This window comes from Anomaloglossus baeobatrachus, chromosome 6 (genome assembly GCF_048569485.1).
Source record: "Anomaloglossus baeobatrachus isolate aAnoBae1 chromosome 6, aAnoBae1.hap1, whole genome shotgun sequence".
NCBI lineage: Eukaryota > Metazoa > Chordata > Amphibia > Anura > Aromobatidae > Anomaloglossus > Anomaloglossus baeobatrachus.
The window spans coordinates 342018305-342038250 of NC_134358.1; positions in this window are offsets into that span (position 1 = coordinate 342018305).

Below are 19946 nucleotides of genomic sequence, written 5' to 3' on the forward strand. Positions count from 1 at the left end.
AGAATTTGATCATAAAGATCAACTCCTCCCATATGTTTGTTGTACTCCAAGCCACAGTCCGGTTTGCGAACCTGTGCTGAGGTACCTCGAACATTGGTGGCTGAGGTGCCGGGACCATGTATTGTGGTCAAGAAAAGGACGTCCCTTTTTGTCCTTGAACTTAACTACAACCATGTTGTCGCTACATTGGGCTCTGCTCTCACCTTTTTGGAGCAGCTGCCCAATTAGCATCACAGGGAGGCCGTTCTGGTTTTTCCGGATCGTACCGCAAGCTGCGGTACCTTCTGGAAGAGAGCGATTGGAAAAGTGGAATGCTTGTATAGAAGTTATCAACATACAGATGATAACCTTTATCAAGCAGTGGGTGGATCAAACTCCACACAATTTTCCCACTCACCCTCAGTAGGTGGGCATTCTGGGGGTTGGATCCGCGTGTCCTTCCCTTCGTAAACACTAAAGTTGTGAGTGTACCCTGAGGTACTCTCGCACAGCTTATAGAGTTTAATGCCATACCTTGCCCTTTTACTGGGCAAGTACTGGCGGAACTTCAGTCTCCCCTTGAAGTGGATGAGGGACTCATCCACACAAATTTTCCTCTGGGGAACGTACACTTCAGCAAACTTTTTGCTAAAGTGTTCGATAACCGGACGAATTTTGAACAGTCTGTCAAAATTCGGGTCATCTCCGGGAAGACACTCCAAATTGTCCCTAAAATATAAAAATCTGTGGATAGCCTCAAACCGTTTGCGGGTCATAATCATACCAAATACTGGAGTGTTGTATAAAACATCAACACTCCAATATTGGCGCAGTTCAGGCTTCTTCACTAACCCCATGTGAAGAGCCAGACCCCAGTACTTCATCATTTCTACTGAATCCGTTTATGGCCAGCTAGAATATGATGAGCGAGGTTTTTCGGCCAAAAATTGTTGGGCATAAAGATTTGTTTGCATCACCATGAGACTGACGAACTCTTCAGAGAAATAAACTTTGAAAAAGTCTATTTCTCTAAGGTTGCTAGTATCAAAATGGATTCCTGATTGGGGAGTAAAATCAGGAATCCGTGGTGCAAAATTTTTGGGGGCTGGGGTCCACTCCCGGTCACTAGTGCTAGGTTGGGGGTCACTAGCACTAGTGTTGGGCGTCACTCACAATCTGTGCCAGGACTTCTCCCCTGGGCGCCGGACGATTCTTTCTACGACGTCTTCTTTGTGGTTACTCGGCACTGAAGGAGGAAGAAGACTGGGAGGAACAAAGGAATGTGGGGTCATCTCCTTCGCTATCAGTCTCGGAGGCAACAATGGCATATGCCTCCTCGGCTGAATACAGCCTCCAAGATTGGGAAGACCGGGACATCTTATGTGTGGTGTGTGTATGTGTGCAAAACATAACTTTATTCAAATGTATGAGTGTGTGTCTTCGAACAGGAAAAAACCTAAAACAAAAATACAAAAAGAGAATATTAGAATTTTGCAAAAAAAATATATACACGAGCACCTGCAACTGACACTAAGCCCAGAGTCACACGTGTTAGAGTTTCACATCGCATCACCTTGCACGGCCGCCCGCTCCTTGGTAAGAAGTGTGCAGCAGCATGTATTTGTACACGGCTGCCCGCTCCTGCCCAGTAAGCGGGCGGCCGTGTCGAGTGATGCGATGCGAGACTCTGCCATCGCTCTTACGTGTTGGCACTGGGCTGACCTTTACAATAAAAAAAAACAAAAAAAAGGGATAAAAACTGATGTCAATCAGGACGCAAAAAGGAAGGGGGGAGGAGATGGCATGGACAAAAAAGTCCTGGCCAAAATAGAGTACGGACACTGATCAATGATGTGTATCACTGATCAGTGACTCGGTGGCTGCAGGATGCTCGCTCATCAGGCACGTAATCGCCGAACAGGTACATAATCACTTGCGTTTTGGCTTTTTTTTTATTCAACATGCATGGAAAAAAAAAAAAGTGAGCGATTATGTATGTGATCACCAATTACATAGCTTATCAGCGCTCAATGGGGGGGAGGGGTGGTAAGGGGGGTGAAGGAGGAAAAGGTGGGGAAGTGGGGGGTGAGTGGGGGAAAGCTAGAAAGAGCTAGGATCAATACTCACTCAGCAGCAGGAGAGATTGGAGAAGATCGTCCAGGCAGCAGATGATGAGCCAGGACATGGGGGCAGCGGTGGAATAGGGGGTGGAGGGAGCAAGAGGGTCGGCGGTGGATCGGCAGCAGAGATGGATGGGGGAGGGGAAGCAGGCAATGGCCTGTGATTACAGGCAGTCAGTGTAGCGGGGGCAGCGATGGAGCGGAGGCAGCGACGGAGCGGAGGCAGCGACGGAGCGGGGGCGGCAACGGAGCTGTGCGGGGGCAGCGGCGGAGCTGTGCGGGGGCAGCGGCGGGGTGGTGCAGGGCAGCGATGGAGTGGTGCGGGGGCAGCAATGGAGCAGTTCGGGGGCAGCAATGGAGCGGTGTGGGGGTGGGGGAACAGCAGTGGATGGGTTGGGCAGCAGCAGATGGGGGCTGGGCAGCAATACTTACTGAGGATCCCGGGCTGGCTCAGCGAGTATCACGGCGGCAGGCTCGGCGAGGATCATGGCGGCAGGCTCAGCGGCAGGATCGCTCTCCTCAGCTTCCACGGATGGAATGAACCTGAGGTGAGCAGTCACCGGCAGTTCACCGCCACCCCGATTCACGATGATTGGAGGGTTCGATCACGAGGACAATCCCTCCAATCAGAGCTGGGGGGGTTGAAACAAAGGTCAGCCAATGATCAGTGCTATAGAAACACCGATCAGGGCTGGATTGCAGTGTTTTAGCCATTTTTATTAGCTGAAACATTACAATGCCTGTGATTGGCTCATTGTCACAAATCAGCCAATCACAGGCACCGTAGGTCCGGGGTGGAAAACCACCCCTCGGGAGGTCAAGCAGAGGTCCCCTCATTCTAGAATACGCTGGAAAATTCCACCAATTGCCATTATCGGCACCAGAGTGCCGCGATTCCGCCATGACGGATACATCCGTCATGGGTCTTTAAGTACCAGGGCACCATGACGGATGTATTCATCAAAGGTCGTGAAGGGGTTAAGGATTCTAATTGACAATTTTATAACATCAGATCCATTATAAATTGCTCAACCACTTATGTCATTTACAAGGCTGACTGCACATTATGCGATAAATCATTTATTGGATGCACTTCAAGACCTTTACGTAAACTGATATCTGAGCACACTAATGTTACCTCCATTCCACTTTCCGCAACATCTAATAAATTAATCACTAAAAGAAATAAATCCTTTTCTGGACTCAGCAGGCATTTTATGGAGAAACACAACAGTGATTTTTCAAGCCTCACAATTACTGCAATTGAGACGGTTAATAAAGCACATAGAGGTGGAGATTGGTTTCAAGAACTTCTTTATTGTGAAGCCAAATGGATCATGAAGTTGGACGTGCGACATCCTAATGGCTTGAATTTCAGATCTAACTTGCGCTTTATTATTTAAATTAGTTTTTTCCTTCTATATCCCCTTTCTCTTTTTTTTTTTGTGTTTCTCTTCTTCCTTTCTTCTTTCTCCTCCCTTTTTTTCAGAATTTTATATACATCCCATACATTTCGCATACATCAACTTATATACGCTCATATCAATTTTCTCTTATACGTGTATACATTTCTGCTATCATACACAAAAATTTTTTTATATTTTTCTTTTTTTTAAACAACACATAACAATTTAATAATAAATACACAAACATAAATAAACACAAAATAACAAAACATATAATTTTCATCACCAGTTCATTTTGATTATTATTCTTCTTTGCCTCTCCAAAAATTTTTTGTATATGACAATTAGTGATACAATGAAATCAAAATCTCTCTATAGAACTATCCATATATACATGTGGGGTAAATGGATGATATAAAAAACATGTGTATACGCTTTCTATACAGATATGCATATATACTTGTTTTATATGCATATATGTTACGGGGGGCTGCCTGATAATAAAACCTAAAGGAATATCAGACAGTCAGGGTCCACCGTACAAAGACTCTGCTGCAGACTATGGCAGAGTGCAATACCTCTGTTAAACTCACAGAGGAATATAATTAGTAAATAAGGCAATTCCTCCCTTACTTGGAGGGTGTGTGGAATGGTCTCTGTTAATGATCACAGAGACAAAAGCAGTGAGTGTGATATGGCACCTACCTAGGTCCGTTCCTCTAGTGGTTCCAGGAGACGGACAGCAGCGTAAGCCGCACAAAGCTCCTACCTGCGTTCGCTCCACTAGTGTGCGAGGACACGAACCACTAGATATGGCACCTGCCTAGGTCCGCTCTTCTAGTGGTGCAAAAGAGACGGACAGCAGCATAAGCCGCACAAAGCTCCTACCTCTGTTCGCTCCCCTAGTGTGCGAGTATACGAACAACTGCCAGATGCAGTATAAGTAACGTTATCCTAGCGGCAACGTCCACCTACGAGTAGAATCACAAGGCCCAGCCGGACCATGTGCCTCAGGCACCTCCCTATGTCCGCTCCACTAAGAGGTAAGGATACGGACCCCAGCCGAAGCTGTAAGGTATAAGAACGCTACCCTGCCGGTAGCGCTCACCTAGCATAGACAGAGAGATGCCTAGACGGACGTGCACAGAGCATCTACTCTCATGAATGAACCAAGAGGACTGAGCGCCGGGCGGCGTGCATCAGGGTCTTATATAGACTCTGTGCCTCATCCAAGATGGAGGACACCAGAGCCAATCCGCTGCCAGAATGACAGCAATGACGTCACGCTGGCTTATCACCGAGCAAAGCGTCACAAGCACATGACCAGCGACCAATCAGCTTAGAAGGTGTCAGAGACATGTGACCTCGTGTCAGCGATGATGTCACCCGCACATGTGCAATGGCTCCAAGATAGGACTTAGTCTCCAGCGCTTGCACATGTGCAGTAGCAAGAAATCCAAACATAGTCTCCAGAGCCACAGCAACCGTAACAGTACCTCCCCCTCAAGGGCCCCCCTCCCGGCGACGCAAGTAATCGGCAACTAAGTCGGGAGCATGGACAGCCTCCTCAGGCTCCCAAGAGCGATGTTCCGGGCCGTAGCCCTCCCAATCTATCAAGAAGAACCTGCGCCCTCTAACCATCTTAGAACCAACTATGGCTTGTACCTCATAGCTAGAGCAAGAGGAATCAGAGGCAGGAGAGTGCACTTCACGAGTGTGAGGTAAAATAGCCGGCTTTAGCAGTGAAACATGGAATTTGTCATGGATCCTAAGATGGACGGGTAACTTCAATTGGTAGACTACAGGATTTACCTGTCGAAGAACCTCATAAGGACGCAGGAAGCGAGGAGCAAATTTGACAGAGCTCACTCTAAGTTTCACGTGTTTTGCAGAGAGCCACACAAAGTCCCCTCTAGAAAAGACAGGAGCCGGGCGACGAAACCAATCGGACACCGTCTTCATACGGTCCTTAGCTGCTTGGATCGACTCTTGAGTCCGATCCCAAACCTCTCTGGCATTAGTTGCCCAGTCGGCCTCAAGAGGAGGGGGGGCAGCAGCGGGAAACGGTACCGGTACCCTAGGGTATTGCCCATTATTGAGTACGAACGGTGTCTGCCCAGTGGCCTCAGCCAGCGAATTGTTAAGGGCAAATTCGGCCCAGGGTAGGAGGGAGGACCAGTTATCGTGGTTCTCAGCAACAAATTGTCGAAGGTATATAATCATGGATTGATTGGTACGCTCAACCAAACCATTGGTCTCCGGATGGTATGCCGAAGAGAGATTCAACTCAATTTGCAGAAGGCTACAAAGATCTCGCCAGAAACGGGAAGCAAATTGTGGGCCTCTATCACAAATGATACGATCTGGCATCCCGTGAAGCCTAAAGAAATGCTCGAGGAATAGTTTGGCTAGTACCCTGGAAGATGGGATTCTCGATAATGGTACGAGATGAACCATCCGGGAGAAATGGTCCGTAATGACCCACACAAATCTATGTCCCTGTGAACACAGAAGATCACCCACAAAGTCCATGCCTACCACCTCCCATGGTCTATCTGGCACTGGTAAAGGATGCAAGAGCCCAGCCGGTCTCTGCCGTAACGGACGGTTGCGAGCACATGAGTAGCAGTAACCGACATATCTCTTGACGTGGCTGGCTAAGTGTGGCCACCAATACCACCTCTCGAGTAACTCTCGTGTCCGTCTAATACCAAAATGCCCACCCATCTTTGAGGTGTGGGCCCACGACAGTATATCATTCTGTCGATCCGGCGGAACAAAGGTCTTGCCCGGTGGGATTTGGTCTAACGTCACAGGGGAGAGCGTATGAAAAACCCTGGAGGGAAGGATAAGACTAGGTACGTCAATCTCTTCCTGGGTAGAAACCATAGAGCGAGACAGGGCGTCTGCCTTGTTATTCTTACTCCCAGACAGATAGTTGATGGAGAAGTGAAAGCGGGAGAAAAACAAGGTCCAGCGGGCTTGGCGAGGATTCAGACGCTGAGCGGTTTGTAAGTACGTCAGATTCTTATGGTCTGTATAGACCTGAAAAGGATGTTTCACTCCTTCCAGCAAGTGACGCCACTCCTCCAAGGCTAATCTCAGGGCGAGCAGTTCCCTATCCCCAATGGTATAGTTTCTCTCTGCCGGTGAAAAGGTTTTAGCAAAGAAGAAACACGGCCTTTTTCTACCTGCACCGTTCTTTTGATACAAGACCACACCAGCACCCACTGAAGAGGCATCAACCTCCAAGAGGAAGGGCTTATTCTCATCGGGTCTTATGAGAACGGGAGCAGTTGAAAAGTGTCTTTTTACTGCCTCAAAAGCCTGGGATGTCTCAGTAGACCAGACTTTTGGATTAGCACCTTTCTTAGTCAAGGCCACCAAAGGGGCCACCAAAGTAGAGAAATGGGGTATGAACTGCCTGTAATAATTTATGAATCCTAAGAAGCATTGCACCGCCTTCAAGGACTGAGGTTCGGACCATTCCAGGACAGCAGAGAGCTTCGCAGGATCCATAGCCAGACCCTCTTGTGAGATAATGTAGCCCAAAAAAGGCAAGGATGACTGCTCGAATACACATTTTTCGAGTTTAGCAAACAATGAGTGCTCCCTTAAACGGGAAAGGACACGAACGACATTCTGACGATGAGTCTCCAGATCAGGAGAAAAAATCAGGATGTCGTCCAGATACACCACGACGGAGGATAACAGTAAATCCCTGAATACATCGTTTACGAAGTCCTGAAATACTGCGGGTGCATTACATAAACCAAAAGGCATGACGAGGTATTCATAGTGACCGTCTCGGGTGTTAAAAGCGGTCTTCCATTCGTCACCCTCTCGAATTCGTACCAAGTTATACACACCCCGCAGATCCAACTTCGTAAAAACCTGAGCTCCCCTCAGTCTGTCAAAGAGCTCCAAAATTAAAGGTAACGTGTACTTGTTCTTTATTGTGATTTCGTTGAGACCCCTGTAATCTATGCAGGGACGCAAATCACCCTCTTTCTTCCGAACAAAGAAAAACCCAGCTCCCGCGGGAGAGACAGACTTCCGAATGAACCCCTTCTATAAACTCTCTCTTATATAGGTCGACATGACCTCTGACTCAGGTATTGACAGGGGGTAAACCCTGCCCTTAGGTGGAACCGAACCTGGGATAAGGTCTATGGCACAGTCATACGGCCTATGGGGTGGAAGAACCTCAGCACCCTGTTTGGAGAACACGTCAGCGAAATCCAAATAGGGTGTAGGTATGGGAGAGAGATCAGTTGATGCAACCGCCACGACCTTAGGTGGTAAGGGAAGACATCGGGACTGACATTTCGAACCCCAACTGATAATGCTGTCGGACTCCCAGTCAATTAGAGGAGCATGGGTCCGAAGCCATGGGAGACCCAGAAGAACGTCGTCTATACCCTCAGGCAAAACAAGAAAAGAAATCTCCTCTATGTGACCCTGAGACAGGGAAAGGCGCAAGGGAACTGTCCTCAATGTAATGGAGTCAGACAACATAGTCCCATTAACAACACGGACAGGAATAGGCGCCTCTAACATGATAGAGGGAATATTGTGTCTCTTTACAAATCCTGAGGACACAAAAGTCCCGTCAGCTCCGGAATCCACAAAAGCCATAATAGGCCATGTATTCTCAGAGAATGAGAGCTGACATGGGATACTACACTTAGAGGGTGCAGAAGACGTCTCTAGTAACCCCCCTCTAATGGTTACTAGGCCTGGGAGTTTCCCTGACGGCTAGGACACTTGTTGGCATAGTGCCCAGCCTGACGACATACGTAACATATAGGAGGACCAGACTTGCATAGTCTGGGGGACGTATGACCTAACTCCATAGGAGTGGGAGATGTTTCAGATGCTGAGGAAGATGGTAGTGGACCCTCAACAACTGGAATAGCCCGATGCTTAGGGCGTGAGGAAGAGACCTCGAGTCTACATTCCCTATGGCGTACGTCGATCCTCGTTGCTACTGTGATCAAGTCCTCCAGAGAAGCAGGGACCTCACGAGTAGCAAGAGCATCCTTGACATAGCCTGCCAACCCTCTCCAGAAGATAGGAATCAACACCTTCTCTGGCCAATCTAGTTCTGCCACCAGAGTTCTAAAAGCAATGGCATAAGAACTAGTGGATACCACCTTAAGAGCATCAAGAAAGTCTTGATGTCTCAGAGTAACCACATCAGAGCGCTCCCATAGGGGAGTCGCCCATTCTAAGGCTTTGTCCTGAAGTAAGGAGATGATAAAGCCTACTCTGGACCTCTCCGTAGAGAAGCGAGAAGAGTTGACCTCTAGGTGTATCTGACACTGACTAATGAAACCACGACATGATCTGGCATCGCCAGAATATCTGTTTGGCAGAGCAAGTCGAGGATCATGTGCAGATGTCACCATGGTCTGAGGTTTATCCTCTATACTCTTGAGCCGCGACTCAAGTACTTGTATGTAACGGTGTAACTGCTGATATTCTGCCATAACTGCCAGACCCTTGGCTCAGTCCTAATGTTATGGGGTCTGTCTGATAATAAAACCTAAAGGAATATCAGACAGTCAGGGTCCACCGTGCAAAGACTCTGCTGCAGATTATGGCAGAGTGCAATACCTCTGTTAAACTCACAGAGGAATATAATTAGTAAATAAGGCAATTCCTCCCTTACTTGGAGGGTGTGTGGAATGGTCTCTGTTAATGATCACAGAGACAAAAGCAGTGAGTGTGAAATGGCACCTACCTAGGTCCGTTCCTCTAGTTGTGCCAGGAGACGGACAGCAGCGTAAGCCGCACAAAGCTCCTACCTGCGTTCGTTGCACTAGTGTGCGAGGACACGAACCACTAGATATGGCACCTGCCTAGGTCCGTTCCTCTAGTGGTGCCAGGAGACGGACAGCAGCGTAAGCCGCACAAAGCTCCTACCTGCGTTCGCTCCACTAGTGTGCGAGGACACGAACCACTAGATATTGCACCTGCCTAGGTCCGCTCTTCTAGTGGTGCAAAAGAGACGGACAGCAGCATAAGCCGCACAAAGCTCCTACCTCTGTTCGCTCCCCTAGTGTGCGAGGATACGAACAACTGCCAGACGCAGTATTAGGAACGTTACCCTAGCGGCAACGTCCACCTACGAGTAGAATTACAAGGCCCAGCCGGACCATGTGCCTCAGGCACCTGCCTATGTCCGCTCCACTAAGAGGTAAGGATACGGACCCCAACCGAAGCTGTAAGGTATAAGAACGCTACCCTGCCGGTAGCGCTCACCTAACATAGACAGAGAGATGCCTAGAGGGACGTGCACAGAGCATCTACTCTCATGCATGAACCAAGAGGACTGAGCGCCAGGCGGCGTGCGTCAGGGTCTTATATAGACTCTGTGCCTCATCCAAGATGGAGGACACCAGAGCCCATCCGCTGCCAGAATGACAGCAATGACGTCATGCTGGCCTATCACCGAGCAAAGCGTCACAAGCACATGACCAGCGACCAATCGGCATAGAAGATGTCAGAGACATGTGACCTCGTGTCAGCGATGATGTCACCCGCACATGTGCAATGGCTCCAAGATAGGACTTAGTCTCCAGCGCTTGCACATGTGCAGTAGCAAGAAATCCAAACATAGTCTCCAGAGCCACAGCAACCGTAACAATATACTGTATATATGCATACATAAAGAATTGTTTTTCTTTATTAACATATACTTATATATGCAGGCATTTTCACATCTTATGTCAACATGTATTATTAAAACAACCCTTTATATGTATATATTTTTTGTAAAGGCATATATAATCTGCAATTTCTGCATTGGTATCTAACTCAATAACACCCCTACTCTTCTCACTTTTTCACACCTGTTTTTGATTTATTTTTTTGATCAGCTATTAACCCCATAGCGACGGCCTAACGTCTCAAGACGTCGGAAAAACAGGGTACTTATTCTGTTCCGACGTCTTGAGACGTCAGGCCGGAAAAACCCTGTAGCGCCCCCCAGTGACGAAAAATCTCGGGGGTTTCAGCTACCGGGGGTAGCTGAGACCCCCCAGATTATGAATCGGGGTGTTTTGTATGCACCCCGTTAATGCGATCGCCGGTATACACCGTATACCGGCGACAACATAAAAAAAAAAAAAATGGCTGGTAAAATTTATTTATTTCTCATCTGACGTGATCAAACATGTCAGATGAGAAATAAATGTGAGCCCTTAGTGCCCCCAAAGCCCCCAGTACCGGAGAAATCCATCCAACCCCCCCCCCCCCCTCCGGAAAATCCAAGATGGCGCCGACGCGCGCTGAAAACTCCCGCCGCCGCCGCCTCTGCATTCATTTCCCTCCGATCTGAAATGATCAAACATTTCAGATCGGAGGGAAATGTCCCCCTCCTGACCTCTCCTCCGGTACATCGGAGCTCTTTGGTCCCTGGAGCCCCCTCCAGTTCTTCAGAGCCCCCCTCCGGAGCGTGCAAGATGGCGCCGACGCGCGCTGAAAACTGCCGCCGCCGGCTCTGCATTCATTTCCCTCCGATCTGAAATGATCAAACATTTCAGATCGGAGGGAAATGTCCTCCCCCTGACCCCTCCTCCGGTCCACCGGAGCCCTCTGGTCACCGGAGCCCCCTCCGAGTCTCCAGAGCCACCCCCCCTCCCCCGCATTCATTCTGCTCTTTCTGTCGCATGTGACACGTCACATGCGGCAGAAAGGTGTCCCCAGGTCCCCCCAGGTCCCACTAGGTCACCCCCCATCACCCCCCCCCAGCCCCCCAGCCCCCGAGCCCCCGGTCATACGTTACCTGTCTGGTGATCCGTCCCGCGATCACGCCGCCTCCTTCTTGAATGCTGACGGCGCATGCGCAGACAGCGGCTGTCAGCTGGATTCCTCCCCCGGTCCACACTGGAGCAGCCTGTGCATCAGCGACGTCAGTCTTGCAGGGACGCTGACGTCGCTGATGCACAGGCTGCTCCACTGTGGACCGGGGGAGAGTGAGTGCAGTAATCAGCAGTCTCTCCATGTGAGGAGTGTGGTCCTCACATGGAGAGACTGCTGTTCCAGAAAATGGGGGGTACGTTCTGTGAGCGTGCCCCTCATATTCTGGAATGAGGTTACTGCAGGTCACTCTGCCCTAAGTTGGACCGGGGCAGTGTGAGTGCAGTATTCTCAGATTACTGCACCCACACTGCTCATGGAGAGCTTGCTCTTCCAGAAAATGGGGGATACGTTCCCTGAACGTGCCCCCCATATTCTAGAAGATCCAGAGTCGGCGTGGGACCTCACGGATTACAGCGGATTACAGCGACCGTAATTTCTTTATTTTCAATAAATTGGGGAAAGAGGAATGTTTCGGGGAGTTTTTTTTTCAAATAAATTTTTTTTTGTCTTTTTTTTTTTGTCTATTACTTGACTGGGTTAGTGATGTCGGGTATCTGTTTAGATGCCGTGACATCACTAACCCCAGGGCTTGATGCCAGGTGACATTACAGCTGGTATCAACCCCATATATTACCCCGTCTGCCACCGCACCAGGGCGCGGGATGAGCTGGGGCGAAGCGCCAGGATTGGCGCATCTAATGGATGCGCCACTTCTGGGGCGGCTGCGGCCTGCTATTTTTAGGCTGGGAAGAGTCCAATAACCATGGCTCTTCCCACCCTGAGAATACCAGACCCCAGCTGTCCGCTTCACCTTGGCTGGTGATCTAATTTGGGGGGGACCCCACGTTTTTGTTTTTTTTAAAAAAAACGCCTGGGGAGCCCTCCAAATTGATCACCAGACAAGGTGAAGCTGTCAGCTGTGGTTTGCAGGCTACAGCTGTCTGCTTTACCCTAGCTGGCTATCAAAAATGGGGGGGACCCCACGTCGTTTATTTTAATTATTATATTTTTGGGGGGCTAAATACAAGGCTAGGCACCCTTTAGTGCCACATGAAAGGCACTAAAGGGCGCCAGCTTAGAATATGCAGGGGGTGGGACGTTATATATGTTTGACATGTATCCATTCATCCATTGTAGCATTTTAGGCTGTGCGCCCACAATCGGGATTTGCAGCGTTTTGGGCGCAGAGTGTTTTCCCTGCGTCCATAACGCTGCATTGTGCAGTAGAAGCACAGTGGAAGGATTTTTAGAAATCCCATGCCCAATGTGCTTGCCCAATGTGCTTCTTTTCTCCGCCACATAAACTGACCTGTGGCGCAGCTTCCCGAGCCTCAGCATGTCAATTTATGCTGCGGAGATGAGTGTTCTCTGCAGGTAGCATAGAGCTCCACAGCGGCCTGAACCCAAATCGTGGGCATGGGCAGCTGCGTTCTCCCGTGGACAACACTCACATCTCTGCAGGAGGCTGACACTGTGTACTAGACGCCGTGTCGCTGGCTCATGGCCACATAGCCTAAAAGTGAGACATTGGTTGCTACAGCAACATTTTTGTGAAGTACCTGTGGATTCAAAATGCTTATTATACTCCTGAATAAAATCCAGTTTCCAAAATGGGGTCACTTGTGGGGGTTTCTAATGTATAGGTACCCAAGGGGCCCTGCAAATGTGACATGGTGCCCGCAATTTATTTCAACTTTTCCAGAATTCAAATGGTGCTGCTTCCATTCCAAGCCCTCCCATTTATCCAAACAGAGGTTTTTGGCCACATGTGGGGTATCCCTGTGCTCATAAGACATTGGATAACAACCTGTTGGGTCCACGGTTTGTTGTTGTCTCTTGAAAAAGTGAGAAATTTGATGCTGAAGCAACATTTTTGTGAAAAAAATGAAAATTTTCAATATGGCAACCTAAGCTTATCAAATTCTGTGAAGTATTCGTGGATTCATACTGCTCACTATACACCTAGATAAAAGCCTTGAGGTGTCTTGTTTCCAGAATGGAGTCACTTGTGGGGGACCTCCACTGTTTAGGCACCTCAGGGGCTCTCCAAATGCAACCTGGCGTCCGCTATTGATTCCAGCCAATTTTGCAGTCAAATGGCACTCCTTCCCTTCCGAGCCCTGCCATGCGCCCAAACAGTTGATTTCCACCACATATAAGGTATCGCCAAACTCAGGAGAAATTGCACAATAAATGTTATGCTGAATTTTTTCCTTTTACTCTTGTAAAAAAAAAAGCTACCTGGTTGAAATAACAATTTTGTGGTAAAATGTTTTTTTTTTTTTTTCATGGCTCAACGTTATAAAATTCTGTGAAGCACCTGGGGGTTCAGGGTACTCACCAAACATCTAGATAAATTCCTTGAGGGGCCTAGTTTCCAAAATGGGGTCACTTGTGTGGGGTTTCTGCTGTTTAGGTACCTTAGGGGTCCTCCAAATGTGACATGGTGCCCGCAATCTTTTTCAGCCAAATTTCCTTTCCAAAATTCAAATATTGCTCCTTTCGTTCCAAGCCCTCCCATTTGTCCAAACAAAGGTTTCAGACCACATGTGAGGTATCACCGCGCTCATAAAAAAGTGGTTAACAAACCTTGAGGTCAAATTTTTGGAATTACCTCTTGAAAAAGTGAGAAAATTGATGCTAAAGCAACATTTTTGAGAAAATTATTAAAATTTTCAATATGACAACGTAACGTTAACAAAATCTGTGAAGTACCTGTGGATCTAAAATGCTCACTATACCCCTAGATAGAAGCCTTGAGGGGTCTAGTTTCCAAAATGGTGTCACTTGTGAGGGGTTTCTTCTGTTTAGGTACCTTAGCGGACCTGTAAATGCAACATGGTGCTCGCAATCTATTTCAGCCAAATTTGCTTTCCAAAATTCAAATATTGCTCCTTCTGTTCCGAGCCCTCCCATTTGTCCAAACAGAGGTTTCTGACCACATGTGGGGTATCGGCGCACTCATAAGAAAGTGGGGAACAAGTTTTGGGGTCCATTTTGTTGTGTTAGTTCTTCTAAAAGTGAATAAATTTGGGTTAGAGCAACATTTTTAGGTAAAATTTAATTTTTGCTTTTTTTCATTCCACATTGCTTTTGTTCATGTGAAGCACCTGAAGGGTTAATAAACTTCTTGAATGTGGTTTTGAGTACTTTGGGGGGTGCAGATTTTATAATGGTGTCACTTTTGGGTATTTTCTGTCATCTAGGCCTATTGAAGTCACTTCAAATGTGATGTGGTCCCTAAAAAAATGGTTTTGTAAATTTTGATGTAAAAATGAGAAATCGCTGATAAACTTTGAACCACTCTAACTTCCTAACAAAAAAAAATTTTGTTTCCAAAATTGTGCTGATGTAAAGTAGACATGTGGGAAATGTTATTTATTAACTATTTTGTGTCACAGAAATCTCTGGTTTAACGGTATAAAAATTCAAAAGTTGAAAATTGCTAAATTTTCAAAATTTTTGCCAATATTCAATTTTTTTCTTCAATAAACGCAAAAAATATTGTCCTAAATTTGGTACTAACATGAAGTCCAATATGTGACGAAAAAACAATCTCAGAATCACCGGGATCCGTTGAAGCGTTCCAGAGTTATAACCTCATGAAGTGACACTGGTCAGAATTGCAAAATTTGGTCTGGTCATTAAGGTGAAAATTAGCTCCGTCACTAAGGGGTTAAAGCTTGCCGCATTAATTGCTTTTGTTTACCTATGAATAAGGACATGTTTTTAACCTCCTGTCTGAAACGTGTAAGGATATTATGATACTTCTTTCCCCCCTTTTGCGGTTTTCATATTTTTAACTTATATGCCTCAATAAATTTTTTGATTTTTATATAAAATAATTTTTGGTGCTGGATTCCATTTTTCCCTGCCCCCTTCCTCCCCTCATTGACTTGCTGTTGGTTCCAGACTGGGCTATGCTGGAGGATCCGTGCACCGCAGTAGCGTTGCTAGCGGGGGGGCAGAGGGTGCGGCCGCCCCGGGCCCCGTGCTCAGAGGGGGTCCCCGAAGCTGCGATACCATTAACTATATCAGCGTGTACCGCGCGCTGATATAGTTAACCTATTCGGCAGTGCGGAGGAGACATGATCTCCCTGCACTGCTGCTGATGACAGCGCACACGCAGGACACAGAGTCCCAGCATGGTGACGTCATCACTCAGTGCCGGGCGGGGGCAATTGGCCCCCAGGCTGCTCTCTCAGCTATTGTAGAGGGCCGGCCGCGGGCCGCCTGCTGCATAATGTCATTATAACACACATGGCCGCACACAGTGAATTGCACGCGGCCGTGTCTCTTGTAGTGTGCTGTGGCCGGCCACACTGACAGGCGCAGACAGTGCTGACCGGCCGCATAGTACAGGAGACCCGGCCGCTCGCATGCACAGTGTGCGGCCACGTGCGTTATAAAAACTTCATGCAGCGCGCGCTGACTTCATCCAGACAGGAGCATCAGACAAGTGTTGTGGCTACATCCCAGTGGTTAGAAGCTGCCTGCGTAGTGGGCGTGACCGGGTTTGTTAGTGGGCGTGGCTGTTTCCTCCCGTCCCCCAAAAGAAATGCAGGCTTCCCATCCCCCTCTCCCCCTGCGGCCCCCCCCCCATCTGGAGGTCTTACCTCGGTGCCCACTTCTATTATAAAGAACTCCAGGACACCTGGAGTTTCTTTCTGTTATCACCTGCGTTGCTGAGGCGCCGCCCCTTCTGATCACATGGGCGTGACGTCAGCACAGGTCCTTTAGCTTACAGGGATTTACCATGAAACAAGTCTGTGGCTGCATGAGAGAAAAGAGAAGTGTCCCCCAATCATCAAAAGTAACCCCCCCCAGTATGTGTCTGTGTGTCAGAGTGTATAGGATTGTGTCTGTGTGTATGATTATTTGTATGTGAATGTTTTCAAATATGTATACGCTTCTATGTGACTATATCTGTGTATGTGTCTGTATATATGTGTGTGTATATGGCTGTACACAGGTGTGTGTATGTGTATACAGCTGTACGCAGGTGTCTGTATGTGTATACGGCTGTATGCAGGTGTCTGTATGTGTATACGGCTGTACGCAGGTGTCTGTATGTGTATATGGCTGTACGCAGGTGTCTGTATGTGTATACGGCTGTACGCAGGTGTCTGTATGTGTATACGGCTGTACGCAGGTGTCTGTATGTGTATACGGCTGTACGCAGGTGTCTGTGTATACGGCTGTATGTAGGTGTCTGTATGTGTATACGGCTGTACGCAGGTGTGTGTATGTGTATACAGCTGTACCCAGGTGTCTGTATGTGTATACGGCTGTACACAGGTGTCTGTATGTGTATACGGCTGTACGCAGGTGTCTGTATGTGTATACGGCTGTACGCAGGTGTGTGTATGTGTATACGGCTGTACGCAGGTGTCTGTATGTGTATACGGTTGTAAGCAGGTGTCTGTATGTGTATACGGCTGTACGCAGGTGTGTGTATGTGTATACGGCTGTACACAGGTGTGTGTATGTGTATACAGCTGTACGTAGCTATGTGTATACGGCTGTACGCAGGTGTCTGTATGTGTATACGGCTGAACACAGGTGTCTGTATGTGTATACGACTGTACGCAGGTGTGTGTGTATGTGTATACGGCTGTACGCAGGTGTGTGTATGTGTATACATCTGTACGCAGGTGTCTGTAAGGAGCTGTAGGCCCATCATACTGTGTATAGGGAAGGTGTAGAGGTATCATACTGGGTATAGGGAAGGTGTAGAGGTATCATACTGTGTATAGGGGTGGGGTAGAGGTATCTTATTATGTATAGGGGAGCCATGGGAACATCATACTGTGTATAGGGGAGGTATAAGGGTTTCATACTGTTTATAGGGGAGGTATAAGGGTTTCCTACTGTGTATAGGGAAGGTATAAGGGCTTCATACTGTGTATAGACGAGCTGTACATGGGAGGGACATTATTAAATGTTAAGTGGACATTTAGGAACCATTATTGTTATTCGGGCACTCAGGGGTATTGTGACTGTGAAAGGCACACTGGGGGCTCTATTACTTTCTAGGAACAATATGTGGGCACTTTTGTAGGGCACTTACACAGGTCATTAATATTTTCTAGGGGGAAATGTTACCATTTAGAGGGCACAAATGAGGCATTTTACCATGTAAAGGGCACAATGGGGGCATTAATATGTAGGGGGCACAGTGGTGGCATTATTATGTGGGGGCACAGTGGTGGCATTAATATGTGGGAGGTACAGTGGTGGCATTAATATGTGGGGGTCACAGTGGTGGCATTAATATGTGGGGGGCACAGTGGTGGCATTAATATGTGGGGGTACAGTGGTGGCATTATGTGGAGGAACAGTGGTGGCATTATTATGTGGGAGGCACAGTGGTGGCATTATTATGTGGGGGTACAGTGGCATTATGTGGAGGCACAGTGGTGGCATAATTATGTGGGAGGCACAGTGGTGGCAGTATTAACATGTGGGGGCACAGTGGTGGCATTATTACCATGTGGGGGCACGGTGGTGGCATTATGTGGAGGCAAAGTGGTGGCATTATTATGTGGGGGTACAGTGGTGGCATTACTATGTGAGGGCACAGTGGTGGCATTATTATGTGGGAGGCACAGTGGTGGCATTATTACCATGTGTGGACACAGTGGGGGCATTATTATGTGGGGACACAGTGGGGGCATTATTATGTGGGGGCACAGTTGTGGCATTACTATGTGGGGGGCACAGTGGTGGCATTATGTGGAGGCACAGTGGTGGCATTATTATATGGGGGCACAGTGGTGGTCTTATATGGGGACACAGTGGTGGCATTATTATGTGGTGGGCACAGTGGAGGCATTATTATGTGGAAGCACAGTGGTGGCATTACTATGTGGAGGGCACAGTGGTGGCATTATGTGGAAGCACAGTGGTGGCATTACTATGTGGGGGGCACAGTGGTGGCATTATGTGGAGGCACAGTGGTGGCATTATTACCATGTGTGGATACAGTGGGGGCATTATTATGTGGGGGCACAGTGGTGGCATTACAATGTGGGGGGCACAGTGGTGGCATTATGTGGAGCTACAGTGGTGGTATTATTATATGGGGGCACAGTGGTGGTATTATTATATGGGGGCACAGTGGTGGCATTATTATGTGGGGGGCACAGTGGAGGCATTATTATGTGGGGGGCACAGTGGAGGCATTATTATGTGGAAGCACAGTGGTGGCATTATGTGGAGACACAGTGGTGGCATTATTATGTGGAAGCACAGTGGTGGCATTACTATGTGGGGGGCACAGTGGTGGCATTATGTGGAGGCACATTGGTGGCGTTATTATGTGGAGGCACAGTGGTGGCATTATTATGTGGAAGCACAGTGGTGGCATTACTATGTGGGGGCACAGTGGTGGCATTATGTGGAGGCACAGTGGTGGCATTACTATGTGTGGCAGTAAGAGGAGTCGGTTTTTGTGCACACAGCAGGTGCAGTAATAGGGACACATACAACAGCAGTGGCTCAGTATTGGGGTGATGGCAGGATGAGGAGTTTGTGCAGGTTGGGATTAGATGGGGTACGGTGCCAGAAGTGTGAGGAGTCAAATGTGTCTTTGTTGTAATTTCTGTAGATGACTTGTGGCTGGAAGAAGTTGTCATGTCAGTCTGGACCAGATGGAAAACACAGAAAGGTGAACAATTCCATCTGAAAGAACGCCAGCTGTAAGTCACCATCTATAACTGCACTGTGATCTCTTGTATGTGCTGCAGCACCGATATCTACATCTATATAGTCACCATATAGCGGTAATATCAGTGTCATCTGCCGAGGTTCCACTATACCCACGATTAGGCTGCGCCACCGTAGTTATCATGGTTACCTGGTAAGGGGCCCACTCAGATGTTTTGCCCCCCCCCTGAGCTGAAACCCTAGCTACGCCACTGGTGCACCGCAAATTTTTCCGGGGACCACATATCCTGGTGAGCTGAAAATACTTTTTTCTGCTCTCTATTCACTGGCCCCTTTTTTTCTTACTTACCAGGTTTTGATTGCCGTATATTTATTTAACCCGGATTTCTTTGGATTACACACAAACAATTTTGCCCTTCTTTTTTAGTTGAAGTTGTTATTCTGGACTGAATCCTTGTTAACTTTAAACAACAGTTTTTCTTCAACTTCTCTCTATATATATTTTTGAGCATTTACAAGTTATTATATTTTTGCTGATCATCATGGATCTGTCCCTGTCTTTTGATGACGATGTCAGACATAAAAAAAAATGAATTTTGAGTTCTAAACCACAGCTCCAGCAATCAGCCTCTCTCCAGAGTAGCTGGGCTACAAAGGGTCATCTTCAGAGTCCAGAGACCCCAGTGCCAAAGGACTTTAACCCCTATTAAAAATAAAAGAAGTTATTAAGACTAAGGGAGGAGGGGAGTAAAAGTGCAGGGAAGTTTGGACTCTTGCTAGAATCCCCTGGGAGAAAGAACTTCTCATAGCTCTGCAGCCTGACTGACATCCAGGACCAGGGCTCAGCATACTAACTATCCTTCCTATACAAATGTAAAAACATTGTAAAGTGCAGTCATCCATT